Genomic DNA, 12,856 nt, shown 5'->3' with positions numbered 1-12,856 from the left:
CCATAGACACACTCCTTAACCTTGTGGACAACCTTCCCAGAAAAGTTGAAGCTGTTAGTCTGCAAGGTTCCATATTGAGTTGGCCCACCCTTTGCAGCTCTAAGACTGGGATACCATTAAAGTTCATGTGTGTGTAAAGGCAGGTTTCCCAATGCTTTTGGTAATATAGTGTATAGTAAACAGCCTAAAAAGTAAAAAAAAAAAAAAAGGATTTTTGGAGTTAATCGACGGACACAGCGCTCCAAAAATCTTAAATAGTGGGTTATATTGCCTCCTCCAGGAGTAGGACTAGGGAGAACAAAGGACGCCCATGGGCTGTCCTCAGCTGGTATATAACCCCTTCGTCTCTGGTCTAGATAATTAGTTGAGTAGCAAGCAGTATTAGAAGTATCAGAACTCCATAGAAGGGTGGGTGCTGTGTCCGTCGAACTCAGAGTAATGGATTTCATGGCAAGTACAAAAATCCCATTTTCTCTTTCATGCAACGGACACACTGCTCCATAGATCATAAATAGTGGGACGTCCAAAAGCAGTGCCAAAAAGAAAATTAGGGGTGGGGAAAATAACCCAAGGCTTAACATAAGTGCCCTTAACCAGGACACAGGAGCCCCGTCTGAAAAATAAAAGTTTAAAGAAAAAACACCCTCAAGAGGGAACAGTCCCTCTTAAAAACTGCAACCTGCAAAACGTTGCAGCCAAAAGAAGTATCTGCAGATGCCAAAGTATCTACCTTATAGAATTTTGTGAAGGTATGCAAACTTGCCTTGCAAACGCGCGATATTGAAGCCCAATGACGGAAGGCGCAAGAAGCACTCAGACAGAGAAAGGTGGAACCTGACATTTAATGGAATAGGCCTGAGTCAACGTCTGTCTGATCCATCTGGAGATGGTAGCCGAAGCAATGGCCAGCCCTCTACTTGGTCCGTCCATAACTACAAAAAGCGAGTCTGACCTCCAAAAGGACTTAGTAGCTGCCAGATACACCCGAATCGCACAAACCACATTCAAGGTATGCAAAGCAAATTCCTTGGGATGAGCCAGCTTGGGACACAAGGAAGGCAACATAATGTCCTCATTCAAATGGAAGTCAGAGCCCACTTTGGGCTGGAATGATTGACAGTGACGAAGAACCACTTTATCTCCATGGACCACTAAATATGGACTGCCACAGGATAAGGCCGCCAATTCCAATACCCTGGGAGTCGAGTAATAGCCACCAAGAATGTCACCTTCTGAGATAACGTAGGCAAGGGAATCTCTCGAATATTCTCGGTTAGAGGTTTCTGAAAAAAACAGAAAGTACTAAATTTAAATCCCATAGTGGCAAAAGAGACTTTACTGGTGGTGCCACATGTCAAACCCCCTGAATGAAGGTACCAATGAAAGAGTGCGTGGCTAGGGGGTCCCTGAAAGAAGATTGCCAAGGCAGACACCTGGCCCTTGATAGTACTCAAGGACAACTTCTGATCAGCGCCCTGTTGAAGAAAGGTTATGATTAGAGCCACAGAAAAGGATTGAGGATGAGTGGCAATCGACTCACACAAAGAAATGTATGCTTTCCACGTACAATGGTATATCTTGCTGGAGGACAACTTCCTCATCTTCACCATAGTAGGGATCATTGACCCAGACAGACCTCTATCCCTCAGTACCTGGCTTTCAATAGCTAAATCATTAAAACCAGCAACTGTAAAGCAGGATGGTAGATCAGCCCTTGGGACAACTGGTCTTCTCTGAGAGGAAGCTCCCAAAGGAAGTTTACAGGCACCAGGATGATCGGAAGATCCTCGCTCTTGATTCCTTGCAAAAAATGCAGAAGAACCCTTAGCCAAGGATTATACTGGCCTTACCATGGCCCTTGGACACCTGCGGAGTCAGTCAGAGAACCCCGTTACCTTTGTCACAAACTTTGGTATCCTCCTGTGGAGCAGAACCTGCTAAAGGAGCTGCATGTGCAAACAGAACTGTCTTGAAAGTGGATAACAGACTCAGAATCTGTATACAAAATGAGAGAACCATCTGTGTGACCGCAGCCGGTGACTCACAGCCTGTGGTCCCTGAAGTTTGCGCAGAGGAAGGACCACCCTGGGCAGGAATAGAATTAGACCTAGGTAAATCAATTCCATGGACAGGGATAGGGGGGACCTTAGGTAGTTCAGACATCTCCTGAACCATTGCAGGAATTAAATCTGCACAAGGAGACTCAGGACCTAAAAAAACCTGAAAAAGGACAAGCTTGGTCCCCTTCATGGGTACCCCCAAAATAAACATTTTGTGGATCTCCTTGACGCTCATTAACGATGTCCACGGAGCCGTAAATCAGCGAAGATGTCCCCCCACCCAAATAATGGGTGAGGGCAGACCTTCATGCTGAAGGAGTCTTGTCTGCTGGTCCGGGGAAGCTATCTCTAGGCTTACCAGACCAAGGTTGCTTGGAACCCCCCGGGGAATATTTAAAAACGGAATTTTTGTAAAATCTTACCTGTAAAATTCCTTTCTCTGAGTCCTCCGACAGTCGCCGCCATCTTCATATTCGTCACAATGGGGGTATTAGACTTTGCTCCGAAGGAGTAGCTAGGCAACAGAATATGTTAATATAAAAGCTTTAACACATCCCACCCCCAGGGGGTGGTCCCCTCAGTCAATACCCTCCTACTTCCTGTATCCATACCTCAGTTTCAGTGGAATAGCAGTAGAGTATACAACCAACCCCAAAAGAGGGGCGGGGGCGGCGACTGTCGGAGGACTCAGAGAAAGGAATTTTACAGGTAAGATTTTACAAAAATTCCGCTTTCTCTTACGTCCTCCGACAGTCGCCGCCATCTTCATATTCGTCACAATGGGGACGTCCCAAAGCAGTGCAAACATGAGGGGTGGGAAACGCAGCCGCGCCCAAGGCAACGCCGTCTCCACAGCAGAGAAAGGAACCTTACCAAAGGAAGGAAACCATCTGGGCAACAAGAGAAGAAAAAAAACTTGCTCAACAGAAGCAAAAACCCAGGAAAACAAATAACCCAGGGATAACAACAAGTATCCCAAACAGCCAAGGAGCCCATACAAGAGGCTCTAAGGAACTGCCGCACTAAGAACCTTGCGGCCAAAGGAAGCATGTGCCGATGCCTGAACATCCACTCTGTAGAATTTTGTGAAGGTGTGAACGGACGACCAAGTCGCCGCCTTACACACCTGGGCCACAGAAGCCCCATGACAACAGGCCCAAGACGTACTCAGAGATCTTGTAGAGTGCGCCTTCACAGGCACAGGGGGAACTTTCCCCTTCAAAGCATAGGCCTGTTCCACAGTCTGTCTGATCCATTTGGCAATGGTAGAGGCCGACGCAGCCAAGCCCTTCCGAGGTCCCTCAGGAAGGACAAACAAGGAATCCGACTTGCGGAAAGATTCAGTCGATTTCAGGTAAACCCTAATCGCCCGAACAACATCCAAGGAATGCAGCTCCACCTCCTTCGGATGTTTGGGCTTCGCGCAGAGCGAAGGCAGGACAATATCCTCATTGATGTGAAAATCCGAAACTCTCTTCGGAAGAAAAGAAGGGTTAGGTCGCAAGACCACCTTATCTAGATGAAGGACCAGATACGGAGACTTGCAGGACAAAGCTGCCAGCTCCGAAACCCTGCGAGCCGAAGTGATCGCCACCAAAAAAGCGACTTTTTTGGACAACATGGACAACAAGATTTTCCTGATCTGTTCAAAGGGAGCATGTTGTAGCACGGACAGAACAAGATTCAAGTCCCAAGGAGGTAAAGGTTCCCTCCTAGGAGGGACCAGATGTCGCACCCCTTGAACAAAGGTACTAACCAAAGAGTTAGACACCACAGGACGTTGAAAGAGAACGGCCAGCGCAGACACCTGACCCTTGACCGTAGCCAGCGCCAAACGCTGGTCGACACCCGTCTGAAGGAAGGACAACACCCTAGGCACCAAGTGCGAGGTGAAAACCCCCTGGACTCACACCAGGCAAAATAGGCCTTCCAAGTACGGTGATAGACCTTCCCCGAGGAAGACTTCCTCGCGTTATCAAAGTGTGAATGACCTCCGGAGAGAGACCCCTATCCTTCAGGACCTCGGTTTCAACAGCCAGGCCGTCAAAGCCAGCGACTGTAAAGCAGGATGGAATATCGGCCCTTGAGACAGGAGATCTTCTCGAAGAGGCAGACGCCAAGGAGCGTCGACCGCCAGATTCACGAGGTCCGCGTACCAGGACCGGCGAGGCCAGTCCGGTGCCACAAGAATCACCATGTGTGGTTCCGAGATCAACCTGCGAAGGAACCTGGACAGCAATTGAATCGGCGGAAACGCATACAGCAGCCGATACTGATGCCACGGGGCTACCAACGCGTCTGACGCGTCTGCCCGAGGATCGCGCGTTCTTGCCATGAACCTTGTTACCTTGTTGTTCAGACGAGACGCGAACAGGTCCACCTCCGGAAGACCCCACTTCGCGCACAACATCTGGAAGACATCCGGACGGAGAGACCATTCCCCCTGATCCAGGGTCTGGCGGCTCAGATAATCCGCCTGCCAGTTCTCCACCCCCGGAATGTGTACCGCCGATATCGCCGGGACATGAGTCTCGGCCCAGGAAAGAATGTCGGCCACTTCCCGAGCCGCGCGGGCACTCCTGGTGCCCCCTTGGTGATTGACGTAAGCCACCGCCGTGGCATTGTCCGTCTGAACTCGAATCGGACAGCCGAGCAGTCTGTCGGTCCAACGTTGAAGGCAGAGATTTATCGCACGCAACTCCAGAATATTGATTGGAAGGGAGGATTCCTCCTCCGACCAAATTCCCTGGGCAGACAGAACGCCCAGAACACCACCCCAGCCCGACAGGCTGGCATCCGTGGTGATCACCGTCCATGAAAGAGGACGAAAAGACTTTCCCCCCGACACCGCCGGGGACTGGAGCCACCACAGAAGGTCCCTTCTGGTGCGATGACTCAACGAAATCTGGACATCTAGAGATTGCGGACGCCCGTCCCACCTGGACAGGATCTCCGCCTGGAGACCCCTCGTGTGAAACTGGGCAAAGGGAATCGCCTCGAAAGCCGAGACCATCAGTCCCAGACACCGCATGCACTTCCGCAGGGAGGAGCACGGAACGTCCTTGAGGGACTGGACTTCTCCCTGAAGAGTCTTGAGTTGGTCGTCCGGCAGGAAGACCTTCGCCTGGACCGAGTCCAGGATCATCCCCAAGTAGGGAAGACGAACCGACGGACACAGCGTAGACTTTGGATAATTTATCGTCCAACCAAACTCCTGTAAAGTCTGCACCGTGACGGACAGATCCGACTCCAGACCCTGGCTGGTCGCAGACCGAACCAGAATATCGTCCAGGTACCCCAGGACAGAGATGCCCTGGGCCCTTAACAAGGCCAGCAGCGGTGCAAGCACCTTGGTGAAAACCCGCGGAGCCGAAGCGAGGCCAAAAGGTAACGCCACGAATTGGTAGTGATCCTCCGAAATGGCAAATCGAAGGTACCTCTGGTGACCCTCGAAAATGGGGATGTGTAGGTACGCATCCTTCAAGTCGATGGAGGCCATGAATTCCCCCGGAACCAGGGCAGCCACCACCGACCGCACAGATTCCATGCGGAACTTGCGGACCCGCACAAAGCGGTTCAGAGCTTTTAAGTCCAGAATCGGACGTACCTTGCCCTCCTTCCTGGGCACGGTGAACAGATTGGAATAGAACCCCCGAAATCTGTCCCGATGAGGCACCGGAACCACCACTCCCTGAGCCCTCAGGTCCCGCACCGCTAGGTGCATATCCCGCAAACGCTCTGGAGACAGTTGAAGATTTGAGGGGAAAAATCTGCTCTCCGGCCGAGAGAGAAACTCGATCTTGTAACCAGATCGAACGATTTCCTGAACCCACCTGTCCCGAACCCGGGACAGCCATGGTTGTGGAAAACCGAGCAAGCGTCCCCCCACCCCAGAACCGGGTGAGGGCGCCCCTTCAGGCCGCACTGTTGTGGGCAGCGGATCCGGACTGGCCGGACTTCTGCTTACCTGTCCACGGCTTCTTCTGGGAGCCCTGACCTTTGAACGGCTTGCCCTTGTAGTGCGACCGAAAGGCACGAAAGGACCCCTGAGAGGGCCGAAAGGAAGCATGCTTCTTACCGGGAGTCGCCTTAGCCTTGTGGGACTGGGGCAAGAGCGTGCTCTTACCCCCCGTGATCCACTTTATCAGTGTATCCAAGGATTCGCCAAAAAGGCGAGAACCGTCATAGGGCAGATTGGCTAAGGTCTTGCGCGAAGATTGGTCCACCGACCAACACTTCAACCAAACCAGGCGGTGAGACAACACCGCCACACCGTGTACACGTGCGGCCAACGGGACCATATCCAAGTCCGCATCGCACAAATACATGACACCCTGATGGATTTGATCCACCATATCCAATGTCGCCGATGGGGCAGAATCAGCCACCAAAATGCGCCTAAGCACCTGCGTCCAGCTCGCGACTGCCTGGGCCGCCATAAGGGAGGCAAACAGAGCTTTCAGCATAGAACCCATAATAGAACAGGTATGACGGGCAAGAGACTCCAGCCTCTTGTCCGTGGCATCCCGGAACACCGGGGTATCCTCAGCAGGAATCGCAGTAGACTTATTCAAAACCGCTATCGCGTGATCCACCGGAGGCGGCACGCACCAACGCTCATCAGTAGCGGGCGTGAAAGGATAACGCAGTTTGAACCTACTGGGCACCGCAAAAGGCTTGCGGATATTACGCCATTGTTCCTTAACAGCGCTCTGGAAATCATCCGTGCAGGGAAAAACCTGCGATGTTTTGCGTCTTCTCTTTGTCCCATAAGCTGCCAAGGCAGTAGGAGGACATGGCTCATCCTGCAAGCGCAGCGTCTGCTTAATAGAAGCAACCAATTCATGAGTGCAAGCTCTTCAGACGAGCCAGGGGGAGAATTATCCACCCCTTCAACCTCAGCCTCCACCTCGGACCCCACAAGATCCAGGGAGGAACGGGACCCCGATAGGGAGACCCCAGCCATATCAGCCCCATCACCATCGCCCTCTGAGCCAGAGGAAATTGAAGCTCTGGACCTTTTTGTGGATTGAGCAGCCACAAGCATTTGCACTTGAGCAGCAAGGTTAGCCACAACCGCAGCCAAATCCCCCCCTGGGGGAGAAACAGCAGTCCCCTGGCTTCCCACCAAGGTGGCAGGAAATTTGCCCTCCTGAGAATCCATTGCCCCAAAAAATCTGCCGGAGAATAAAGGGTTAACTGCCCCTTTAACAAGCGCGGCGAGCGCAGCCCACCGCACACACACACAGGCACACTGAGACCCCCACAGGGATAAAACAGAATACAGGCAATGGATATAGGAAAACCAGAAAGATAAAACCTGAGGGGACCCCTGCTGCTGCCTCGATCGGTGCACACCAGGAAAGAGGAAGTGATGAAATCAGGGCGCTCTATCAAAGCCTATGGAAGGCTACAAGAAAATGGCCGCCCGCATTGAAAACATGCGGCTGGGGCGAGCGCAGGCAAAATGGCGTCGGTTGGCGCCGAAACCGCCGCTCCCCCACTCCTGTGATGTAGTACAACACCACCCATGCAAAAAAACATGGCGGATCGCCGCAGCGATAGCTGTATTGTGCCCCAACATGCCAAAAAACATGCCCCACAGCACATAGCCCTTCACACTGTACAAAGGCTGACACAGACAGTGCCACACAGCCCCCCCCCCCCCCCCTGCAGCCCACAGCGTGCAGTCAGAGTGACAGGGAGCCAAATAGTGTGAACAGAGGCAGGTTACACAGTCCCAGACTGACACCCCCCGACAGACAGGTCCCCACATAGATACACTTACCTCCTAATGGCGTGGGGAACCCGCACAGGCGAACAAAACGCTGCACATGAGGCAGGGAGAGTCGCATCCAGGACGCACAGAATCGGGGTTAAGAAACCGCACAGCGTCCAGTGAGGTAGCCACCTCACCGATCATCCCTGCACCTAACAGGGATGGGTCGTTCACTGTGCCAGGAGCGGTACCTGGCTGAACGCTCGATGGCAGGCTAGGAAGCCACTGACCCACAACCTGCGACCAGGGGGATCAGCCCGAGACCCAGCCCGCACGAATCCTCTTCATCAGAAGAACTAACTAATGCTGACAAAAATAACAGCTAAGTACAAAGTGAGAAAAAACTCAAAACAAAAACTCAAAGAGAAAGGCTGAGACAAAATGCCCCAGCATAGAGACATCCAGCTACTCCTGACAAGCTAGACATTGAAACTGAGGTATGGATACAGGAAGTAGGAGGGTATTGCCTGAGGGGACCACCCCCTGGGGGTGGGATGTGTTAAAGCTTTTATATTAACATATTCTGTTGCCTAGCTACTCCTTCGGAGCAAAGTCTAATACCCCCATTGTGACGAATATGAAGATGGCGGCGACTGTCGGAGGACGTAAGAGAAAGATCTATTTCCCTAATCCTGTCCCAGAAGTATAAAATAATTTTCTTTGGGCTGAGAAGGAGGGCCCCCGTCTGCGACGAGGCTCCTTCCATTTCCTTGCCTGTGGCAGGAAGGTACTCTTCCCTCCCATGATACCCTTAATGATGTCATCCAGGGTAGCCCCAAACAAGCGATTGCCTTTAAAGGGCAGATCAATTCAAGCTTTCTTAGAGGCTTGGTCTGTGGACCAATTCTTAAGCCACAGCACGCCCCTAATCACCACAGCTAAAACAGAAAGTTTGGACAGCACAGGAGCTGAATCACAAATAAAACTGCAGCCCATGGTCCAACGATGTCACACGCTGACGCTCCACCCACCCACTGTCTCCTGCTCGAGATTACACCGTGTGAACTTGACTGGCTGCAACATCTCCGCAGCGACCCGGAAAAACTACCAAGGACACTTCCTGACACGGGACTGAGCCTGCTAAATCAGCTCATTGGCGGTACTACGTGAGATGTCAGCTGCGATCGGCAGCAGTGATACTTGGACTCTGGATGATCTGGCAAGTTACAATCTGCACCTGTCACCCACCTCTGGGACCAGAGAACTTGAGAAGGTACTTCATCTCTGGCTGTATCGATGATAACAGGGGATATCTGGTAAGAGCCGATTCTCCACACTTATATTCTAGATTGGATTACATATTCTGCACTGTCGGTATACCACACCCCGGGAACTCCTAGGAATCCCAGCCACGGGTCCGAACTGGACATTATACATGCAGATACACTACATCCTAACCCTATCAGGTGATGTTTCAGTGTTGCCACATCCAGACTATTAAGCCAGCAAGCTATATCTCCGGCAATTTGCCGTTGTAGGGGAAACCTGATATCCCCTCCCCAAATTCTGGGGGTCTCTCTTTGGAGACTATTATACTTTTCCATTGCTGTTTAAGCAAACCGGCTGTTTAAGCCGCTACCCTTTCAGTACATTATTCCTTGAACTGCTTAATGTGGTCAGGTCCTTCTGGAAGTACCCCGTCAGGAGATTAGACAAACACCACAGGAAGACTTATTGTTTGCCTTCAATCTTATGGAACTATGACACCATGGTGATGCATCTACCATACATTAAGTGATTCTCTGGTGACTTTGTTTTCACACACAGTAATCTACCATTCAGTTCTTCACTTGATACAACGGGCATGCCCAGTTAGTTACTTTTTGGCCCCCCAGTCTGTTTACTGTTGGCCAAATGCACTATTGTCCAGGCTTTTGAGAGTGATTTGAGGTCTGATTCAGACATATCACACCTAGCCTGCACCAATTGTGCCTTAGAGCAGGATTTGGTGGGTGGGGACAGAAGCGTGTGTTGTTGCTGTCTATGTTCATCCTGACACCCGTAGGGGTCTTCAGGGTCATTCAGTCTACATTGACGAGTCTTCACACATTTTAATTTTGTGATTTCCATTTTTATGTGTGCATTATCACCAATAAAGTTTATGTCTGCACCAGTATCCCTGTGAGCCCCTTCTTTGCAACCATTCCAGGAGGGAATCCCTTTCCCCCCCCCCTCAATTTGTCTACCATTTTGCACCCCTGGTTGCGCAGGGTTCCCGGTCACCATTAGACCGTAAGGTACGTTTCAAATTTGATTCTCGCCCACTGGAACAGTGTGGCTTGAGAACGTCTACCTGCGATTCAGTTTTTTTATCGTTTTTGCACCATGGTCCAACTGGTCTGCTAAATCAACATAAGCAGCGGGACCTGATTCACCCCCCAGGCCCTGGTGCAAAAGCTTGGCCCATTCAGTTAGGGTCTGAGACACCAGGACTGAGGCAAAGACCGGCCGCAAAGCCGAACCAGCCATAGTAAGCATGCTGTGTGCCACAGCCTCCACTTTCTTGTCAGCCGGGTCCTTAAAGGATGGGGATTCCTCTACTGGGATCATGGTTGCTTTATTCAACCTGGAAACAGGAGGGTCCACCACTGGTGGACTAGTACACTTTTTTAAAAAGGGACTCTTCAAAAGTGTAACCTACAGCAAAATGTTTGGGGACCACAAAGGGTAATTTTGGTTGTTCCCATTCCTTACAGGAAAACCTGTCAAAATAAGGCACATAAGGAAACCCCTTTGGTACGCATAAGTCGCATTGTACTCCAAACGACACAGCCACCTCTGTGGCTACATCAGCCTCATCCTCCATCTTTAAAGTCTCACGCACTGCATTATTAAGTGCGCCTACCAGCGGCTTTTCATTTGCCGCTGCGACCATGGAGGAATCATCCTCACTTTCTGATGGATCAAGGGGTGTGATATTAAATCCCCCCGCTATTAAATACAGTGTTCATGATGGTATCAGGCTCAGATTTAGATGAGACAGCCTGAGCAGAGGAAGGCGGGGGGGGGACGCTTCCTCCTGGGCCTTTGCCCACACGCCACTTCCACCCGGGACACCAAGGACTGCAGGACCACCGTCAGTGCAACCATGGAAAGCTGGGGTTCCGAGGGACCTGTCACCTCCATGAGGGGGTCAGTGGGGGAGATGTGACCCTGAGACTCCATAAAGAAAGTTTATGCAGTACAAAAACGATCTTTTGGCATCACTAAAGGATCCCCTCAATGCTCAGGGTACCCATCATCAGAGAGAGAGAGAGAGATAAGATGGACACCCAAAGACTCACCCTACCGACCAGAGGAGCGCAGAGAATTCAAACCCAGCATCATCATGGACGCCATCCCTGTTCATATGTCCTGGGTACAGGAAGAGGAAACTAAGGAGGAGCGTTGGCATCCCCACGAGGCTTCAGTTGTCTCCAGCATCTCCCAGACTAAGGGAAAATGGCCCCCGTGACATCATCCAGCTACATAAACAAGGCTGCCAACCGGAGACCACCTAGACTAAGGGAAAATGGCCACCATCAGCTCCAAACACTGAAGCATGCTGCCAGGATCTTTTCTGCACTCTGCAACGCTGCACCCTCTGCAAGGGGACTCCCCCTGAAGGTAGGACACACGTTTAGGGGAGAGACTGCTGTGCATCTGCACTGGTCTCTGCACTGGGACCCCTCTTTACTATACCCACACTGCAAACAGCAGGGCATGCACCTAGGGGTCTCCTACACTGGGAACCCTCCAGACTACCAGTGCAGGACACACACTATCCCAGAACCCTTACAGAGTGGGGATAGCAGGGGAGACTGCTGTATTCTCTGCCCTGGGACCCCCACCAGACTAGGCCCAGACAGGGGGGAATGAGAGTGGGGAAAGTCCAGCTAAGTGAGGGATTTAAGGACGGGAGAAGGGAACCTGCAGGTAGGTCCGACCATCCCTGGAGGTTACCCGCAACCACGAAAAAAAACAAAAAAAAAAAAAACAAACACCAAAAGGGGAGAGAGGGGAACTGTACTTATCCTTCCACGATGAGGGCTGGGCGGACCACTGGATCTAGATTATCCAGCCCCTCGCCCAGCCCGACAGTTGATTGAAGATCTTCCGAGGGAAAAAAACAAAAAGATGTAAGGAAGGCAAAAATTGCTAGGACCAGAGATCCCAGCCAGGAGCCTAGGTCTTTACCCCTGACTAGGCAGATTAAAACGGATTGCCTAGAGCAGAGAGGGGTGTTATATATCAGTGGAGGATGGGCCATGGGCGTAGCCAGGTGTTTTTTGTTCTGCCTAGTCCTACTCCTGAAGGCGGCAAAATAACCCACTAGTTATGATTTATGGAGCGCTGTGTCCGTCGATTAATGCAAGAAAAAAAACATATTACTGCTCTATGTAATTGTTTTGCACAGAGCAGCCCCGATCCTGCTCTTCTTGGGTCCCCCGTCGGCACTCTGGGCTCCTTCACCCTGCCGAGTACCCCCATAGCAAGCCCTACCCCCTGTTCACTGGCTGTGATTGACAGAACATCGCTGGATCAAGATTGGGCAAGTATTAGGTGGAGCTGCAGGGGGAGCTGCATACTGAAGGTAAAAAACCTTTAAGCCTTTAGAATTACTTTAAGACTGGTGTCACTCTCACTACTGTTCTGGATGGGAAAAACAGTAGTCTGGTTTTTTTCTTAGTTTTCTTTGCTGAGAATTGTAGGTTTTTCAGGAGTTTTAAACTGCTGCCATCATCACCTCAAAGACTTGCCCACACAGGGGTCAACACATACAAGGTCATTATCAACCTCAGTGGCACCAATCAACAACTGTGTATTTGTGGGCATTGTGACCTCTGTTCAGAAGCTTTAGGCATTCCTAGAAAGATTGCAATTGCAAGCAGACCACCCTAGGCAACACCCAAAGATGATGCTAAGGACTTGTGATTGAAAAACAAAAAATGAAAGGGGAGCACCATGGACAGTTAGGTTGGTTTAGATGCTGGATGACTTTCAGGCATGAAATAAGGTGGGCTCTGACTTGCTGCAG

General features: G+C 51.0%; 1 protein-coding gene across 2 annotated transcripts in view; it reads right to left on the bottom strand.

Moving 5' to 3' along the window:
* Positions 1-12,856, bottom strand: part of BCL7A (BAF chromatin remodeling complex subunit BCL7A) — a 55,324-nt gene that overhangs the window by 23,239 nt on the left and 19,229 nt on the right. The gene's annotated exons all lie outside the window — the stretch shown is intronic.

This window comes from Pelophylax lessonae (assembly GCF_965119305.1).
Source record: "Pelophylax lessonae genome assembly, chromosome: 1".
Lineage (NCBI taxonomy): Eukaryota > Metazoa > Chordata > Amphibia > Anura > Ranidae > Pelophylax > Pelophylax lessonae.
Note: the sequence above shows the minus strand (reverse complement) of the source record. Positions and strands in the feature narration are given on the sequence as shown.